This window comes from Triticum urartu, chromosome 6A, assembly GCF_056163025.1.
Source record: "Triticum urartu cultivar PI428250 chromosome 6A, HENAU_Tu73, whole genome shotgun sequence".
In the NCBI taxonomy this organism is placed as follows: domain Eukaryota; kingdom Viridiplantae; phylum Streptophyta; class Magnoliopsida; order Poales; family Poaceae; genus Triticum; species Triticum urartu.
The window spans coordinates 145,662,649-145,681,582 of NC_141878.1; positions in this window are offsets into that span (position 1 = coordinate 145,662,649).

An 18,934-nucleotide genomic window follows, 5' to 3' on the forward strand; every position below is an offset into this window, starting at 1 on the left:
AAAGTAGCCCGTCGCTCTACTATGTACCAGTTCGTCGATGACGTCCTGTACAAAAAGAGGCCGAACGGTGTGAAATTGAAGTGTATCCCTCGAGAGGAAGGACTGGGGCTGTTGGCGGAGATACATGGAAGCATATGTGGATCCCACATAGGGTCGAGGGCCCTTGCCGGCAAAGCGTTTCGGCAAGGCTTCTTCTGGCCCACCGCCCTCCAGGATGCAACGACACTAGTCACCAGGTGTGAAGCGTGTTAGTTCCATTCAAAGAAGCTTCATCAGCCAGCTCAAGCCCTTCGAACCATTCCTCTCTCCTGGCCTTTCTCGGTCTGGGGGATCGACATACTGGGCCCTTCCCCCCGCGCTGTCGGGGGCTTTGAGTACTTGTACGTTGCAATCGACAAGTTCACAAAGTGGCCAGAAGTGGAAGCAATGAGGAAGGTCACAGCACAATCAGCCGTCAAGTTCTTCAAAGGACTGGTGTGTCGTTTTGGTGTACCCAATAGGGTCATCACTGACAACGGCACGCAGTTCACAAGCCACACCTTCATGCAATATATTCAAGACCTCAGCAGCAAGGTCTGTTTCACTTCTGTTGCTCACCCACGAAGCAATGGTCAAGCTGAGAGGGCAAATGCTGAAGTACTGCGAGGCCTGAGGACAAAGACCTTTGACAGACGGCACAAGAGTGGAAGACGCTGGATTGATGAAAATGCCAGCGGTTCTTTGGTCAATCAAAACGACACCAAATCGAGCCACCGGCCAGACACCCTTTGCCCTGGTATACGGGGCAGAAGCAGTTCTCCCCACGGAACTCATATACGGGTCACCTCGAGTACTCGCTTATAACGAGCTTGAGCAAGAGAAATTGTGGCAAGATGACGCAACGCTCCTTGAGGAAGATCGTCTTCGGGCGGCTGTGAGAGTAGCGCGCTACCAGCAAGCCTTGCGCCGCTACCATAGCCGCAAGGTTCATGCCCGAAGCTTTGAGGAAGGCGACCTTGTTCTTCAACGCGTTCAATCGGCCAAGAATTCCAACAAGTTGACGCCAAATTGGGAAGGCCCTTATCGGGTAATACGAGTCACCAGGCCCGGTGCAGTCCGCCTGGAGACCGAAGATGCTGTTCCGATAAGTAATTCCTGGAACATTGAGCATCTTCACAAGTTTTACCCGTGAGGTGCGGCTTGCCGGGCCCCCCGGCAAGCCACCTTTTGTACGAGCCTTGCTGATGATGCATGTAACCCTTTGTACAAAGCCAGGCGCAGACCCCGAGCATAAATAAATGAAGCACTGGCGCCCTAAGTTATAGCATGCATGCTAGGTCGAGTCTCGTCCTTGGTTAGGGTTGATAGTGCTTAGCAGCGACTAACCCCTAGCTTAGAGGTCGAGTGTGCGTCTCTTTGTCTTTCTTTTGTCTTCTTTGGTTCACAGGACACACAGATATCCTTGCCAAACCACTTGGGGAGAAAAAAAGGAACAGACCAGCATCTAGGCCCCGGCAAGCCTGTATTGCCGGGGGCTGCAAGAGCAAAGATTCACCCACCGCAAACCAGGGTTGCCGGGGGCTGCAACTTCAGATAAGTTCTTCATCCCTTATCATGCATTCCATTGGACTGAGGTATGTGAAACTTCGTTTTTCCTTAAGCTACCGTGCTCCCCTAACTCTAGGCCCTAGGGCTCGTTCCTGGGACCAAGTTTGGTCGTAGTCGCGGCAGTGAAAGGATGAAACAAGGAGCCTGAACCCGCCTCATCCCTGCCTCCGCCAAAGGCGTGAGAAAGGTCGAGCAAAGTGGGGAGACGGCAAGGCCTGTTGCCGGGCGAGAAAATGTTTATCTTAGAGATATCAAGGATTTACTCCTTGTCGTGGGTTCCACCTGCAAACAAATGACCCGGCAAGTTGTCACAGCCCCAGTTCAGCCCTTGCTTGACTTTGCTTGTTCATCATGCCATCATGTTTAAATTCCAAAGAAATTAGAAATGGGGATTGCCTAAACCCCCAGCATCAAAGGAATTCACTAGGTTCACCTAAAATATTTTCAGTAAATCCAAATGGCTTTCAAAAATGTTCATCATTTATGGAAAATGCAGTAAACAGTACCAGAGGTGATGCACATTTTTCCATGACATATTTGGGCTCTAAATTAAATCATACCTTACTTGAATTTGGGCATTTAAATATTATATATTATTCCAAATGTCCAAATATTCATGAACTGAAATGTTTGCTGTTGGAAATAATCCAAACAGTGGCCATAAGAAGTATCATGATTTTTGAAAATGCTCTCGCATTTTTAATAAAGTCAAAACAAACAGACAGAAAATAGAAAACAGAAATAAAAGAGAGAGACTTCCCTGGGCACTTACCTGGCAGCCCAGCTAGCCCAGCTCGCTGGCCCAGCCCACCAGGCCCGTCGCCAGTCGTCTCCTTCCTTTGCCAGGAGGACGACGGCGTGGCGCATGCACAGGAGGCGAAGCCACCTCCTGCTTCCACCTCCTGCTTCCTCCCCACTCCGATCCGTCGCGCTTGGAAACGCCCGAGCCCCCCTGGTCCTTCCCCTCTCTCGCAGCTCACTCTCCCCTCCTCTCCCTCGCTCTCTCCCGCGACGGCCGACGCGGCCATGGAAGCGCCGTCGTGAACCACCGCGCTCCCCGACCCCCTCTCGCCTTCCCGTGTTGCATGGAAGCTCCGCCACTGTCGCCTACGCCTTCTGCACCGAGCCAAGCGAGCCGGGAAGCCCTGCTTCGTCCTCGGCGTCGTCTTCTTCAACCCCGGCCACCGGAGATCGCCACCGTTGTTCGCTGCCGTCCGCGCTTCCCCAAGGCTGCCGACCAGCTCTCTGGATCCGCCGTGAGCTCCTCTACCTAGCCCCTACTTCCCGTGCTCGATTACGCCGCGTAGCCACCGCCCCTTCAAGCCCGAGCGCTCCTCGCCGCCGGCCATGTCGCCGTCGTGGCTATGGCCATGCAAGCTCGTGTCCGAGCGCACCACCGCATTCAGTGTGTCCCCAGGAGCCTAACGCACACACTCCCTTGCCCTGCCGTGCACCCTAGCCCTCTTTCCCTCTCCGCCCGAACTCCGGCGCCGCCGCGAGCTCAGTTCCGGTGAGCTCCGGCCACCCTGTGACCCGCTGCTGACTCTGCTCGATACAGCCGAGCGAGGGCTCCCCTCTGGTGCCCTCAGCACACCCATCCACCGCCCCTAGCGCCATTCCGGCGAACTTCTGCCGCGTTCCTGGTCGCCGCCGACGTAACTCCGGTGAGCTGATGTGGCTTCATTAGTTTAGCGCTAACCCCTGCCAATTAGGCCTCAACAGACGCTGACAGTAGGCCCCACAGTGGGTCAAAGCCCAGTTAGCGTCGGGTTTGACCCAAGGTTGACCTCTATTTGACCCTTGAGTCACTGACATGCAGGCCTCGCCCGGCTAACCCAGTTAGTTAGAGCTAAACTTAATTAAGTTAGTTCAGTTAGTCACTGACTAGTGGGCCCAGTGTTGTTTAGTTAGGCTAGTTAACCCAAATAGTTAACTGTGAGACTGACTAGTGGGGCCCAGGCGTCAGGTTTGACCTGGGTTAGGCGCTGTTGACCAGCTGACATCACAGTGAAGCAGTGCTGCCGCAATAACTCATTTTCTGGATTTATTCTTTTTCAGAAAATTCCAGAAAATAGTATAAACTTCTAAAAATCATAGAAATTCAACCGTAACTCCAAATGAAATAAGTTATATATGAAAAATTATCAGAAAAATTCAAGGAATCTGTTTCTGGCATTTTCATGCATATTTGAGCAAGTTAACATTGCTGTTTAGGACAAACTAATTAAATGGCATTTAAGAAAGCACATATGGAGTTTGAATTTGAACCTAGTGTTCAAACCAACTCCATTTAACTTGTTGCTGGTTGCATTAGGCCAATCAACAGCATATTGCCATGTCACATTCATGCATCATATTGTTGCATTGCATTGATTGTGTCCTTCCCTGTTTGCCGGTAACCGTCCCCTCTCAGACGATGATGTTTCCGACGACGTGATCGATGACACCGATGAAGAACTATACTATCTTCAGAAGAGCCAGGCAAGCAAAACCCCCTTGTTCATTCCGATACAAACCCACTCTCTCGCTCCTGCTCTCTTTTACTGCATTAGGACAACAACGATTCAACTGTTACATGCTGCGGTAGTTGAACCCCTTTGCTTTGCATGACCTGTCATTGCCACAGTAAATAGATGAAACCCACTAGCATGAGTAGGAGTTGTTTGAGCCCTGATGTGCCTACTCATTCATGTTTGCTTGTCATGCCTGCTATTGTTTAGAGTTGTGTCAGGTCTGATTCATCGGGGATGAATTGGAAAGTTGTGAACATGTCCTACTGTGTGTGAGCTAAGTGTGTGAACACGATTTGGTAAAGGTAGCGGTGAGAGGCCATGTAGGACTACATGGTGGGTTGTCTCATTGAAACCGTCCTCAGGAACTGAGTTCTGTGTTTGTGATCCATGAAACAGCTACTACCACACATTGGGCCCTGAAATATGACCCCGCTCGACTTACTGACCCCCCCTCTCGTCCTCTGTCCGGGAGTTGCAACTAGTTTCTGGTGTTTATAGGATATGTGTTGGCGGCCGTGCGTAGCGCTGACCCTAGGGGTGGGCTATGATGCGGTAGATACAATGTGGCCGGGTATGTCGGGCACCCGTTTGGCGTCTCGGGACCCTGTACACATCGTTCGGGGCCGTTGAGGACACCCCGGCCGGATCTCCTTGCGGATGGAACCCGAATAGGCGATAAACCTGGACTAGAGACTTGTGCGGTTAGTCAGGTCGTGGTCTACACCCATGTCGGCTTTCGCTTGAAGTCTGCCGAGCACATGTCGTGTGCAGACGCTAAGTGGTGGAAACATGTGTGACGAAGTACACCCCTGCAGGGTATAAAACTATTCGAATAGCCGCATCTGCGGTAAAGGCTTCTGGGTTGCCTATAATAGTTCATAGACAAGTGAAAGTGGATAATCTAAAACTTGCAAGATAAGTGTGAGTGTTATGGATGGCCTTCTCGTAGGGAGACGGGAGCAGATCCATAGTGGTGTATTGAATGGTGAATATGTGGACTCGTGTGCGCCACCTCAAAAAAAGTTACTTGTAGTCGTAGTTTAAGATAGCCACCGAGTCAAAGCTGGCTTGCTGCAGTTAAAATCCACCACCCCCCTATTGATACCGATGCATATGTAGCTAGTTCTGATGTAAGTCTTCCTGAGTACTTTTGTACTCACGTTTGCTTAATTTATTTTTTGCAGAGAGACTTCAGTCTCGCTAGTAGTTTCGCGTGGACTTTGATGTTTAGCTTGATACCTCAGCTACGAAATTGTGCCCTCGGCAGGATCTGGTAGATAGTCAGACTTCTCAACCTTTTTCATTTGTAGCTGTCTGTACTAAGACATGTTAAGCTTTCGCATGTGCTTTGAGTTGTATGCTATGATTGTTGGGTCATGAGACCCATGTTTGTAATATCTCGCTCCTCAGAGCCTAATGATTAAATATTTGAGTCGTAGAGTTATGTTGTGATGCCATGTTGTATTTACACATATCGAGCATATTGTGTGTATGATTGAAATGCTTGGTATGTGTGGGATCCGACAATCTAGTTGTTTATCCTTGGCAACCTCTCTTATGGGGAAATGTAGTCTAGTGCTTCCATGAGCCACAGTAGTCCGCTACAGCCCGTTTCACCGGAGTCCTGCTAGCCCAGCACTACTGCTCAGGACACTTGACTGGTCGGCATGTGTTTCACTTCGTTCCTATGTCTGTCCCTTCGGGGAAATGTCACCCGGTGACATCCGGAGTCCTGTTAGCCCAGCGCTACAGCCTGGATTCACACGCTGCTGACCGACATGCTCGGTGTGATTCATGTATGCCTGTCCCCATAGGTTGATGCCTCTTTGGGTTCATGACTAGCCATGTTAGCCCGGGTTCTCTGTCATATGGATGCTAGGGACACTATCATATATGTGAGCCAAAAGGCGCAAACGGTCCCAGGCCATGGTAAGGCGACACCCGTGGGAATACCGTGCGTGAGGCCGCAAAGTGATATGAGGTGTTACCGGCTATATCGATGTGACTTGGAATCGGGGTCCTGACAGCTTTGGTATCAGAGCCTGACTGCCCGTAGGATTACCAAGCCAAACTGGTCGAAGTTGTGTCTAGAAATGCTTTAGTTTTGTAAGGGAATTGATTGTGGAAGGGAATGTAAGGCTCTTTTTACTCCTTTACCTTATGCCCTTCTGATCTGAGTCAACCTCTTCTTTTCTACGGGGTTAAGAAACTAGGCTTTCTCATCTATCTATCAGGATGACGTGTTACTAACCCTCTAACTTATAGGATTGATGGATTCATGCCGCAGTTCAGTTTCCAGTACTTCTGTGTGTTCATAATTGGTCCCGAAACCTTGATATTGTGATTCTGAGTGGCTATGCCACCATTTTTGTAGCATGTCTCCAATCTTTTTGAGCATTTACAGCCGTTATGCTGTCCGAGTCATCCCAGATTTCTAAATAGTCTGATGCATTTGCAAATCCCTTCCTTCCGTTCCCGATGTCCCTTTGGGCCAGTTCAACCACACTAATCAGTCTGTTGAGGTGCTCTGTTGCCTTGACATGTATGTTGGAGTTAGTGTTATGACCCTAGGTGTCTTAGAGGACCATTTAGTAATCTAGCAATGCTTTGCACCCCCAGTGTGATGGTTCTGGCCATTATTCTCAAAAGCATCCCGTGGTGCCATTTAGTAGTAGGTATTCTATTCCTGGGTTCTTGAACCCGAGATTCACCCTACTTACCTCATGTTGATAGTGTTTGCTCATGCCTTTAGGATATTAGTAACCTTGCGAGAGCCCTCGAGGTTCGTGGTATTTCTTCCTTCCAAATACCATGAACCGTTAAGGCAGAAGTTCTTTGAACCAAAATATCACAATCAGAGTACTCTTGAGGAGTTCTCCATTCATAATTGTGATTCTGTCAGTTCTACCTTTCTGCATGGGTTATCCAGAAGAAACTTGTTGAACTTGTTTCGACATACTAATCTATGCATCCACAACTCAGAAAGTTATATGTTCCTTTGAGTTGTCCCTCTTTAGTTGTGCATTCGTGTTATCGATGCTTATTATTCTCGTGGTCCGTCGAGCCGTTCTATTTCAGAATGACTAGTAGAAACAAACTCCAGTACCTCATCCATATCTAGGATTGGACCAAAGCAGTTGTATTCCGTAGATCAAAATGCCAATCCAGCTTTTGATTATGTTCTACCCTGAAGTATTGCCCTCTATATGTCAAGAATATCATAGGAATTGCACAACCTCCTATGAACTCTTGATACAGTGATACTTCTCGCAATCATCATTCATTCCTCGGTCCCGTGTTGTCGCCACCGGAATGCCGGCAAGTGAACCATGATGTGTGAAATCAATACTACTAGCAACCGTGTTGCTTGGTAGTTAATGGACATTAACATCATTCTTAGTGTGTTGGTTATCGAATCACTATTCTAGGATTGATCGTGCTATCTTGTCCTTATTTCTGGTGCACTCTTCGATCTTTGAGTTAGGATTGAATCCCTTACTCTTTTGATCATGTCGTCTTGCCTTGAAAAGCAAGATTGTTCTCGAGCTTAGAGACATATCGATGGTTCGTGATTTTCTGAAAATCTTGTCGGAAGTGTTACCAGGTTGTCACCTGACCGATATGTTGAGTTCGTGATCAAGTTGGTTTTCCAATAAACAACTCTTTCTCCAAAAATATGTGTTGGATATCCCTGAGCTAGTTGGTTGAGCTAGACAACAACTTGGAGAGTTGGAAGATAAAAGGCTTTGCCGAATTTGGTTCTTTCTGAAGGGATATCTTTGCGTTGTGTGCGTGTTGAAGAAAGATGATATCTTCACCAATTGGTCCTCGTGATCAGTTGTTGGATCTATTGTCTTGTCAAAACTTTGACTTGAGTATGGGCTATCGTCAAGTCAAATCAGAACCAACGATGTTCGTAATGTTGTCTTACTCGTGGTTGATCCCTCGAGCATACACCATTACACCTTTTGGTCTGACCAATACTATCACATTTTCACATGATGGTAGAAGTCCAGTGATATGGAAATTCCGATGAGTTGTTGTAGAGCCCATCAGCAGCATGTTGTCTCCCCCATGATTCATGTGGAACATCTAAGTTAGTATTGGAAACTTTGTAAGCAATGCTTTCGTGTTCCGCTCATGAAGCTTATGCCTAGATGGAAGAAGTGACATCCTCGAATTCACGTGCATTAGGTGTAAGTTGCCACCATGAATTTGAGGAAGGTTTGTTTTGTTTCCCTTGGAATCATCCCAAATCAGTCATGTATATGTGCGAAGTATTCTATGGTTTGGTAGATTAATTACCTCCACTCCATATGTGTCACTAGCACACTAAGCCACTGATTGGTTTGTTCAAGGAGAAGAAGTTTCTTCTTAAGAGCTAGACTTATGCAAGGACTTCGATATCCTCGTTAATGGTCCCCCCCCCAAACTCGGTAGTGTTTCGTTGTAGAACTACCAGGTGACCATGCTTGTCTAGGACAATGTGTTCACATGCTTGTAGCAGAACCGGCTCATGTTTTGGAGCTTACTATCGTAGTTCATTCCCCGAGAATCTCGCAATGTCATCTCGTCGATTTGTGTTGCAAACTTCATTTTTATTTCTAGACTTGATGAGTCTGGAATATCCTGACACCAACCAGATCTGAATCTCAGGCAGACATGATGGTTGGAACATTCCCAACATTTGCATTTTGTTCCCAACTTGCACCCCATCGTGCCAATTTTCCATGGGATGCCCTTCTCAGCAGTTGCTGTCCAGGATCATCTTCAACAGTGGTCCTGTCATGGGTCCCATCCATTTCCGGTGATAAGCAAAAGTCATCCATTGCGTTGTCTTCAACAAGGTAGTCCACATCATCCATTCTGGCATGGGTATGCCATTCGTTCGAATTCGTTCACACGATCATTTGTGATTGCCTTAGGCTGGTATAAAGAATTTCAATGATCTTTGTATCAAAATTAATTCTTTTTGCCACTTAAGGGAATACTTCTGTGAGTCACCTTCCTTAAGATGTCTCGTTATGGTATCATGGCAACTCAACTCCTCACTACATTGACAACCGTTCAATACCTTCTTAGGTGTGGAATTGTTGCCTACCTAGTGAACCTTTGTCATGTGTTTCACTCCATCCCTCTAGACGTATGCTTCGTATCTCAACTCGAGAGTTGTTTTAGCGTCTCGCTCCATGAGTTGATCTTGAGTTGTTCAATCTTCGATAAGATCGATCCTTCTAGAGTTTTCTCTTTCCTCTCATTGTCATGTTAGTTGGAGTTCTCGGGGCAAGACATCGAGACAATGATGGTGATCGAATCAACAACCTTATGAGGTGCAACCTGGATCGTGAAGATTATGTTAGCTTGTGTTTCCCCCTTCACCTTACCCTATGCTTGAATCTCGGGACGAGATTCTTGTTTAGTGGGGGTGAGCTGTCACAGCCCCAGTTCAGCCCTTGCTTGACTTTGCTTGTTCATCATAGCATCATGTTTAAATTCCAAAGAAATTTGAAATGGGGATTGCCTAAACACCTAGCATCAAAGGAATTCACTAGGTTCACCTAAAATATTTTCAGTAAATCCAAATGGCTTTAAAAAATGTTCATCATTTATGGAAAATGTTGTAAACAGTACCAGAGGCGATGCACATTTTTCCATGACATATTTGGGCTCTAAATTAAATCATACCTTATTTGCATTTGGGCATTTAAATATTATATATTATTCTAAATGTCCAAATATTCATGAACTGAAATGTTTGCTGTTGGAAATAATCCAAACAGTGGCCATAAGAAGTATCATGATTTTTGAAAATGCTCTGGCATTTTTAATAAAGTCAAAACAAACAGACAGAAAATAGAAAACAGAAATAAAAGAGAGAGAGAGAGAGACTTACCTGCGCACTTACCTGGCAGCCCAGCTAGCCCAGCTCGCTGGCCCAGCCCACCAGGCCCGTCGCCAGTCATCTCCTTCCTTTGCCAGGAGGACGACGGCGTGGCGCACGCACAGGAGGCGAAGCCACCTCCTGCTTCCACCTCCTGCTTCCTCCCCACTCCAATCCGTCGCGCTTGGAAACGCCCGAGCCCCCCCTGGTCCTTCCCCTCTCTCACAGCTCACTCTCCCCTCCTCTCCCTCGCTCTCTCCCGTGACGGCCGACGCGGCCATGGAAGCGCCGCCATGAACCACCGCGCTCCCTGACCCCCTCTCGCCTTCCCGTGTTGCGTGGAAGCTCCCCCACTGTTGCCTACGCCTTCTGCACTGAGCCAAGCGAGCCGGGAATCCCTGCTTCGTCCTCGGCGTCGTCTTCTTCAACCCTGGCCACCGGAGATCGCCACCGTCATTCGCCGCCGTCCGCGCTTCCCCAAGGCCGCCGACCATCTCTCTGGATCCGCTGTGAGCTCCTCTACCTAGCCCCTACTTCCCGTGCTCGATTACGCCGCATAGCCACCGGCCCATTCGAGCCCGAGCGCTCCTCGCCGCCGGCCATGTCGCCGTCGTGGCTACGGCCGTGCAAGCACGCGTCTGAGCGCACCACCGCATTCAGTGCGTCCCAGGAGCCTAACGCATGCACTCCCTCGCCCTGCCGTGCAAGGTAGCCCTCTTTCCCTCTCCGCCCGAACTCCGGCGCCGTCGCGAGCTCAGTTTGGGCGAGCTCCGGCCACCCTGTGACCCGTTGCTGCCTCTGCTCGATGCAGCCGAGCGAGGGCTCCCCTCTGGTGCCCTCAGCACACCCATCCACCGCCCCTAGCGCCAATCCGGCGAACTTCCGCCACGTTCCTGGTCGCCGCCGACATAACTCCGGTGAGCTGATGTGGCTTCATTAGTTTAGCGCTAACCCCTGCCAATTAGGCCTCAACAGACGCTGACAGTAGGCCCCATAGTGGTCAAAGCCCAGTTAGCGTCGCGTTTGACCCGAGGTTGACCTCTGTTTGACCCTTGAGTCACTGACATGCGGGCCTCGCCCGGCTAACCCAGTTAGTTAGAGCTAAACTTAATTAAGTTAGTTTAGTTAGTCACTGACCAATGGGCCCAGTGTTGTTTAGTTAGTCTAGTTAACCCAAATAGTTAACTGTGAGACTGACTAGTGGGGCCCAGCCGTCAGGTTTGACCTGGGTTAGGCGCTGTTGACCAGCTGACGTCACAGTGACGCAGTGCTGACGCAATAACTCATTTTCTGGATTTATTCTTTTTCAGAAAATCCCAGAAAATACTATAAACTTCTAAAAATCATAGAAATTCAACCATAACTCCAAATGAAATAAGTTATATATGAAAAGTTATCATAAAAATTCAAGGAATCTGTTTATGGCATTTTCATGCATATTTGAGCAAGTTAACATTGCTGTTTAGGACAAACTAATTAAATGGCATTTAAGAAAGCACATATGGAGTTTGAATTTGAACCTAGTGTTCAAACCAACTCCATTTAACTTGTTGCTGGTTGCATTAGGCCAATCAACAGCATATTGCCATGTCACATTCATGCATCATATTGTTGCATTGCATTGATTGTGTCCTTCCCTGTTTGCCGGTAACCGTCCCCTCTCAGACGACGATGTTTCCGACGACGTGATCGATGACATCGATGAAGAACTATACTATCTTCAGAAGAGCCAGGCAAGCAAAACCCCCTTGTTCATTCTGATACAAACCCACTCTCTCGCTCCTGCTCTCTTTTACTGCATTAGGACAACAACGATTCAACTGTTACATGCTGCGGTAGTTGAACCCCTTTGCTTTGCATGACCTGTCATTGCCACAGTAAATAGATGAAACCCACTAGCATGAGTAGGAGTTGTTTGAGCCCTGATGTGCCTACTCATTCATGTTTGCTTGTCATGCCTGCTATTGTTTAGAGTTGTGTCAGGTCTGATTCATCGGGGATGAATTGGAAAGTTGTGAACATGTCCTACTGTGTGTGAGCTAAGTGTGTGAACACAATTTGGTAAAGGTAGCGGTGAGAGTCCATGTAGGAGTACATGGTGGGTTGTCTCATTGAAACCGTTCTCAGGAACTGAGTTCTGTGTTTGTGATCCATGAAACAGCTACTACCACACAGTGGGCCCTGAAATATGACCCCGCTCGACTTACTGACCCCCCCTCTCGTCCTCTGTCCGGGAGTTGCAGCTAGTTTCTGGTGTTTATAGGATATGTGTTGGCGGCCGTGCATAGCGCTGACCCTAGGGGTGGGCTATGATGCGGTAGATACACTATGGCCGGGTATGCCGGGCGCCCGTTTGGCGTCTCGGGACCCTGTACACATTGTTTGGGGCCGTTGAGGACACCCCAGCCGGATCTCCTTGCGGATGGAACCCGAATAGGCGATAAACCTGGACTAGAGACTTGTGCGGTTAGTCAGGTCGTGGTCCTCACCCACGTCGGCTTTCGCTTGAAGTCTGCCGAGCACATGTCGTGTGCAGACGCTAAGTGGTGGAAACATGTGTGATGAAGTACACCCCTGCAGGGTATAAAACTATTCGAATAGCCGCGTCCGCGGTAAAGGACTTCTGGGTTGCCTATAACAGTTGATAGACAAGTGAAAGTGGATACTCTAAAACTCACAAGATAAGTGTGAGTGCTCTGGATGGCCTTCTCATAGGGAGACGGGAGCGGATCCATAGTGGTGTATTGAATGGTGAATATGTGGACTCGTGTGCGCCACCTCAAAAAAAGTTACTTGTAGTCGTAGTTTAAGATAGCCACCGAGTCAAAGCTGGCTTGCTGCAGTTAAAATCCACCACCCCCCTGTTGATACCGATGCATATGTAGCTAGTTCTGATGTAAGTCTTCCTGAGTACTTTTGTACTCACGTTTGCTTAATTTATGTTTTGCAGAGAGACTTCAGTCTCACTAGTAGTTTCGCGTGGACATTGACGTTTAGCTTGATACCTCAGCTACGATCTTGTGCCCTCGGCAGGATCTGGTAGATAGTCAGACTTCTCAACCTTTTTCATTTGTAGCTGTCTGTACTAAGACATGTTAAGCTTCCGTATGTGCTTTGATTTGTATGCTATGATTGTTGGGTCATGAGACCCATGTTTGTAATATCTCGCTCCTCAGAGCCTAATGATTAAATATTTGAGTCGTAGAGTTATGTTGTGATGCCATGTTGTATTTACACATCTCGAGCATATTATGTGTATGATTGAAATGCTTGGTATGTGTGGGATCCGACAATCTAGTTGTTTATCCTTGGCAACCTCTCTTATGGGGAAATGTAGTCTAGTGCTTCCATGAGCCATAGTAGTCCGCTACAGCCCGGTTCACCGGAGTCCTGCTAGCCCAGCACTACTGCTCAGGACACTTGACTGGCCGGCATGTGTTTCACTTCGTTCCTATGTCTGTCGCTTCGGGGAAATGTCACGCGGTGACATCCGGAGTCCTGTTAGCCCAGCGCTACAGCTCGGATTCACACGCTGCTGACCGACATGCTCGATGTGATTCATGTATGCCTGTCCCCATAGGTTGGTGCCACTTTGGGTTCATGACTAGCCATGTCGGCCCGGGTTCTCTGTCATATGGATGCTAGCGACACTATCATATACATGAGCCAAAAGGCGCAAACGGTCCCGGGCCATGGTAAGGCGACACCCGTGGGAATACCGTGCGTGAGGCCGCAAAGTGATATGAGGTGTTACCGGCTAGATCGATGTGACTTGGAATCGGGGTCCTGACACAAGCATCCCTTTTTCATTAAAAACATTCCACTTAGGTACAGTTCGTAGGGAAAGAAAAACATGAATGAAGGGATTACAAGTTTTAAATTCAACAAAGGCCCGAAGGCTTACAAACTAAAAAGAGATAAGGTGCCCGTAATCCCTTTCTTGTCCCTCTCCTCAGGAGGCGGGTCAAGGAGGTGAGAAGGGCAAAAGGAGCACCTAGGCGAGCTACGGGCGGCAGAAGACGCAGGGAGAACATCTTGGTGGCCGTCCAAAGGCTGGGTGGTGATGGCGGCGCCGGAAGCAGAGCTCGAAGACGAGGCGGCATGACGTCAGTACGCGTCGAAGGCGTTGGTGCCCGCGTACTCTGACTTGACGGCCTTGCCGCCCGCCCTCTTCCTCTTCCGCAGCCTCCCAACGCCAGCCGCCCAAGGAGACGACCCCGAGAAGTTCAAGGAGTCGGCGACACGGATGATGGGGTCGCCGGTGCCGCACGGAGCGGCACCCGACACCTAGTCGGACCCGTCATCCTACCGCCCTCGTCGTCGCTGCCGCTGTCCTCCTCATCACTCCCGCCCGAGGAGGAGTCTTCACTATTAGAAGAGCTCTCCACGCAGCACCTTGTACGAGTCCCAAAGTGCCCAAAGACCTTGACGGAGAGAAGGCCACCCTCCATCAGCTTAAAATGGAGAGTGAGCCCCTCCGTCAAGCTGTGGATATGAGCAAACATCTTCCATCCCCGACGAAGATACATCACGTGAGGAGCGGGGAAGTCGACGCGGACCCGCGTGCCACTGATCCCGCAGCCCCTCATATGCAGCCGCAATGACTCCGGCGGATCCAGCTCCATCTCCCGCGCAAATGGAGTCGGGAGATGAAGGCGATGGCGCGGCGGCCAGCGCAGCCTGACGAAGAACTCACAAGGGTCATCCCCAACATGGCCCTCCATTGGAGGGGGAGCTGCTGGCGGAGGCGAGGCCGGCGCGCCACCCCGTCCTCCTCTTCCCCGAGCGCCCCGGCCTCGCCCACGGCCTCGCCCCTCCCCCTTCCCCTCACGGCTGGCTCTCCCACCGCAGGCGCAGGAGAAGGAGGGACGCGTTGTCGAGCGGCGAACCTCGCCGCCACCGTTGAAGGACCGGGATTCCCTCTCTCCATGACGGATGGAAGGGAGGAGCAGAAGCTGAAGGAAGAAGAAGATGAAAGAATGCGGGACGCCATCCCCCCACCCGCTCTTTATAAAGGAGCGGGGTTGGGGCTCGGCTGCCCCGCTCGGCCAATCGAGATACGGAAGGCGCAGGGAGACAGGACCGACCCGTCGCCCCAACCAGCGACGGCCCGGTTTCCCGTCTCCACCGTTTGCCACCCCAAGCACATGGGAGACACGTGGCGGACGTGTAGAACCGAGGGGATGGGTGAGGCGACCTCTCCCCACCCCGTGATCGTGGGGAGTGGATGCCTTGAAGACCGCGCCTCAGCCCTATTCAGTAAATGGGCCGTGCCTCCACGCCTCCCTCCGTTTATGGGGAAGGCGCAAACCGCCCCTTTACTGTGATGTGACGCATGCCCACGGGAACCAACCCCACGCATGCCGCCCACATCACACGCACCTCCCCACGCCGCGCCACGCGCGGGAGTCGTGGGAAGCGCAACGCGTGAAGAATCTTACCGCGATAAAAACCACCCCGCCTGCCCGCGCACCGTTTCTGGGCCTGACCCAACAACGCGTTGCGCTTATGTGTGGCCCAGGCCCGGGGGCTCCTGTCGGTGTACAAACGGAGGGGTGCACTTTTTGTACCCCTATAACTGTGCACGGATAGTCTGAGCCACGGGCACCACCACACCAAGCAAGGCAAGGGAGGTGAGCCAGGATAAGACCGAAGCTCAAGGGAACTAGGACGATGCCAAGGCCAAGACCACAAAGAGCAAAAGGGACGAAGCGGACTCCCCCGACAAGATACTTGCCGGGAGACAGCTTTGGCAACCCCGGCAAGACCCTTGCCGCGGCGACTCGCCCCACGCCTACGGAGCAAATTACCCTTGAGTCCACTGCCCCCAAGGGGCAAGGATTCGAGAGACATCCCCGTGGTGGCATGCAGATCTTTGTGAAGACATTCAAGATCAGATACGCACTAAGAAGACGACGACCTTTGGCGAGATACCAGCCAGGGAAGACCACGAGACCCCCGGCGAGCGCCTTGCCGGGGATGACAGCAGGCGCCTCGGCAAGACCCTTGCCGGGGCCCCGGCAAGGCCCTTGCCAAGGACATCCGCAGGGCCACCATCAGGCCCATGCCGACTAAACCTCCACCACCATACGCATGCCGCTGCCGACCCAACCAGCTGGGCAGGCACCTACGTGGCGGCATGCAGATCTTCGTGAAGACCCACCACTGCACCACCTCAGCTGCCTGCCTACCTACATGGCATCACAGGCATCGCTGGCCAGGGCGCGTGTCGACACAAGAAGGAGCGGCGACGGACGAGACTTGTTTCTCCCCCGTCCCTGATAAAGCAAGGACACCTAAGCAAGACGCATTAAATGCGCCTTGTCATGTAATGCGAGGGATAACCTCGCATCACTATACCCTTTCCACCTCCTGCGTGCCACTGTGGCAACCCCTTTTTCTATAAAAGGAGGCCCGAGGCGACCAGGAGGAGGATTCGGCTTTTTGGAGCTCCTAATGCCCCAGAGCTAGCTCAAGAACAGGAATATACATCCATCAAAGCAGGAGTAGGGTTTTACGCATCCTCGCGGACCGAACCTGGATAAACAAACTGTGTACTATTTGTTTGATCCGCTTTTCTCACGACCCCACGCCTCGCTAACCGTAGTAGGGATTCTTGTGATCCCATAGGTGTCGTCCCCGCCGACAGACATTAAGTTGAAACCAAGGGATTCAACAAGCATCACTTTATCCATGTGCTGATCCCTTGAGATTGCAACTCTACCTAGACCCAATACCTTGCTTTTACCAGTATCAGCAAATGTGATGTGACTCTTGTCAGACGGACGTAAGGTTGAGTCCATGAGAAGACTTCGCTTGCCAGTCATGTGATTAGTACATCCACTGTCAATAATCCATTCTGAAGCAGCTGGTGTCATTCCCTATAGTGCAATTAGGGGGATAGGCTTCACGAAGAGAATTGTGAAGCATAAACATTTGACGAGCAAGTGGATTATGAAAGCTTAGATCGAGGTTAGGACTGATAGGGAAAGTAGCAAGTGACTCAGGAACAAAATACATAATAAGACCATTTGGGCATTTGATCTTGCGCCCTACAAGATGTTTAAGGTCCCCAGCAATAGCTTCAGACGCATTTGATTTTTGGCTGGAGACCCTTCCCTGCAACAGAGAGTTAAGCTTTCTTAGCCACCAACATCTTCAAGGGTGGCTTCGAAGCAATGAGTCTAAGTGCAGCATCTGAGAACTTTGGCTTTGGAGCCCTGGAAAATAGTCTTGCAGGTGGACAATAGTACTCATAAGAATAAGCAGAGTAGTTCTTGATCTTATGAACATGACAGTTTGATGAAACGCGCTCATATTCATAGGCCTGAGTATGGTTTCCCTGCAAAACATTTGCGTTAGTGCGACTCAATTGAGTCCTCTATTTGTATGAAGCCTTTGGACCATATGAAGCCTGTGGTCTGGGGTTTGTCTTCTTCACTTGTGGTGTCATGACGACATTCACAGGAAGATTTTCCAGACACTTTTTCGGCACCCATACTTTCTTCATAGGTGGCCCATTCATGCAGTTAGTACCAATATACCTGGCAAAAACTTCACCATTCTGATTCTTAAACAGTTTATAGTTTGCATCAAAGGATTCATCAATGACTATGGGATTAGTACAAGTGAAGCCAGATAGGGTGGATGGATCCACTGAAGGTTCCTTTGCAGGAACCCATGTGGTTTTGGGGTACTGCTCAGGTTTCCAGTAAGAGCCATCAGCATTCATTATCCTTTCGGACCCAACACCCTCTTTCCTAGGGTTTCGGTTCAGGATCTACCTTTTGAGGACATCACACAGTGTGTGATGCCCTTTGAGACTTTTGTACATCCCTGTTTCAAGCAATGTCTTCAACCTAGCATTTTCATCAGCAATAGCAGTGGTATCCTCAACAGAGGGGTTAGTTACCACATCAACAGTTGAAGATATTGCAATAGTAGCAGCAGTAGAACATCCAGCAACAGAGGTAGCGTTGTCATGCTCAATGCATTTAAGACATGGTGGTTCAAATCCTTCCTGAGCAGAACTGATCTATTTGGCGCGAAGTGACTCTTTTTCCTTTTGAAGATCTTCATGAGCCACTCTCAATTTCTCAAGATCTTGCTTCCTTTGAAGATAATCATAGGAAAGCTTTTCATGAGTTGTTGAGAGCGTTTCATGACGACTTTCAAGTTCCTCATACTTAACATGAAGATTTTTAATGTCTTCAATTAAGGACTGAGATCGAGTCATCTGAGTGTCTAACAGGTTATCGCTTTTGTCTAACAGTTTTTGAATATGTTCCATAGCTTTTTGTTGTTCAGTTGCAATTTTAGCAAGTGTTTTGTAGCTGGTTTTGGAACCACAATCAGAGTCATCTTCACTGGTTGTTTGATAGTGAGTAGTGCATGAGTTTACCTTGGCACTGCATGCCATGAAGCAGTAGGTGGGAGCGGAGTTGTCCTTATCATCAGCATCAGCGTCGGTGACGAAGTCATTGTCTTCAGTGTTGAAGATGGACTTGGCAACGTAGGCTATAGCCAGACTTGCAACGCCAGAATCGGACTCCTCCTCAGACTCCACCTCCGCCTCCTCAGAAGCAGACTCCTCCTCTGAATCCATTTCCTTGCCAACAAACGCATGAGCCTTGCCAGATGAGCTCTTCTTGTGTGATTAAGACTTAGAGGAAGACTTGGAAGAAGACTTTGAGTATTTCTTCTTCTTCTCGTCAGAGTCATATTCCTTGCTCTTCTTCATCTTGTTGTTCTTATTGTCCCACTGCGGACACTCAGAGATGTAGTGACCAGGTTTCTTGCACTTGTGGCATGTTCTCTTCTTGTAATCATGAGCAGAAGCTCCATCATTCCCTGAGCTAGATCGTGAGGACTTTCTGAAGCCTTTCTTCTTGGTGAATTTCTGGAACTTCTTCACAAGCATAGCAAGCTCCTTTCCAATGTCTTTAGGTTCATC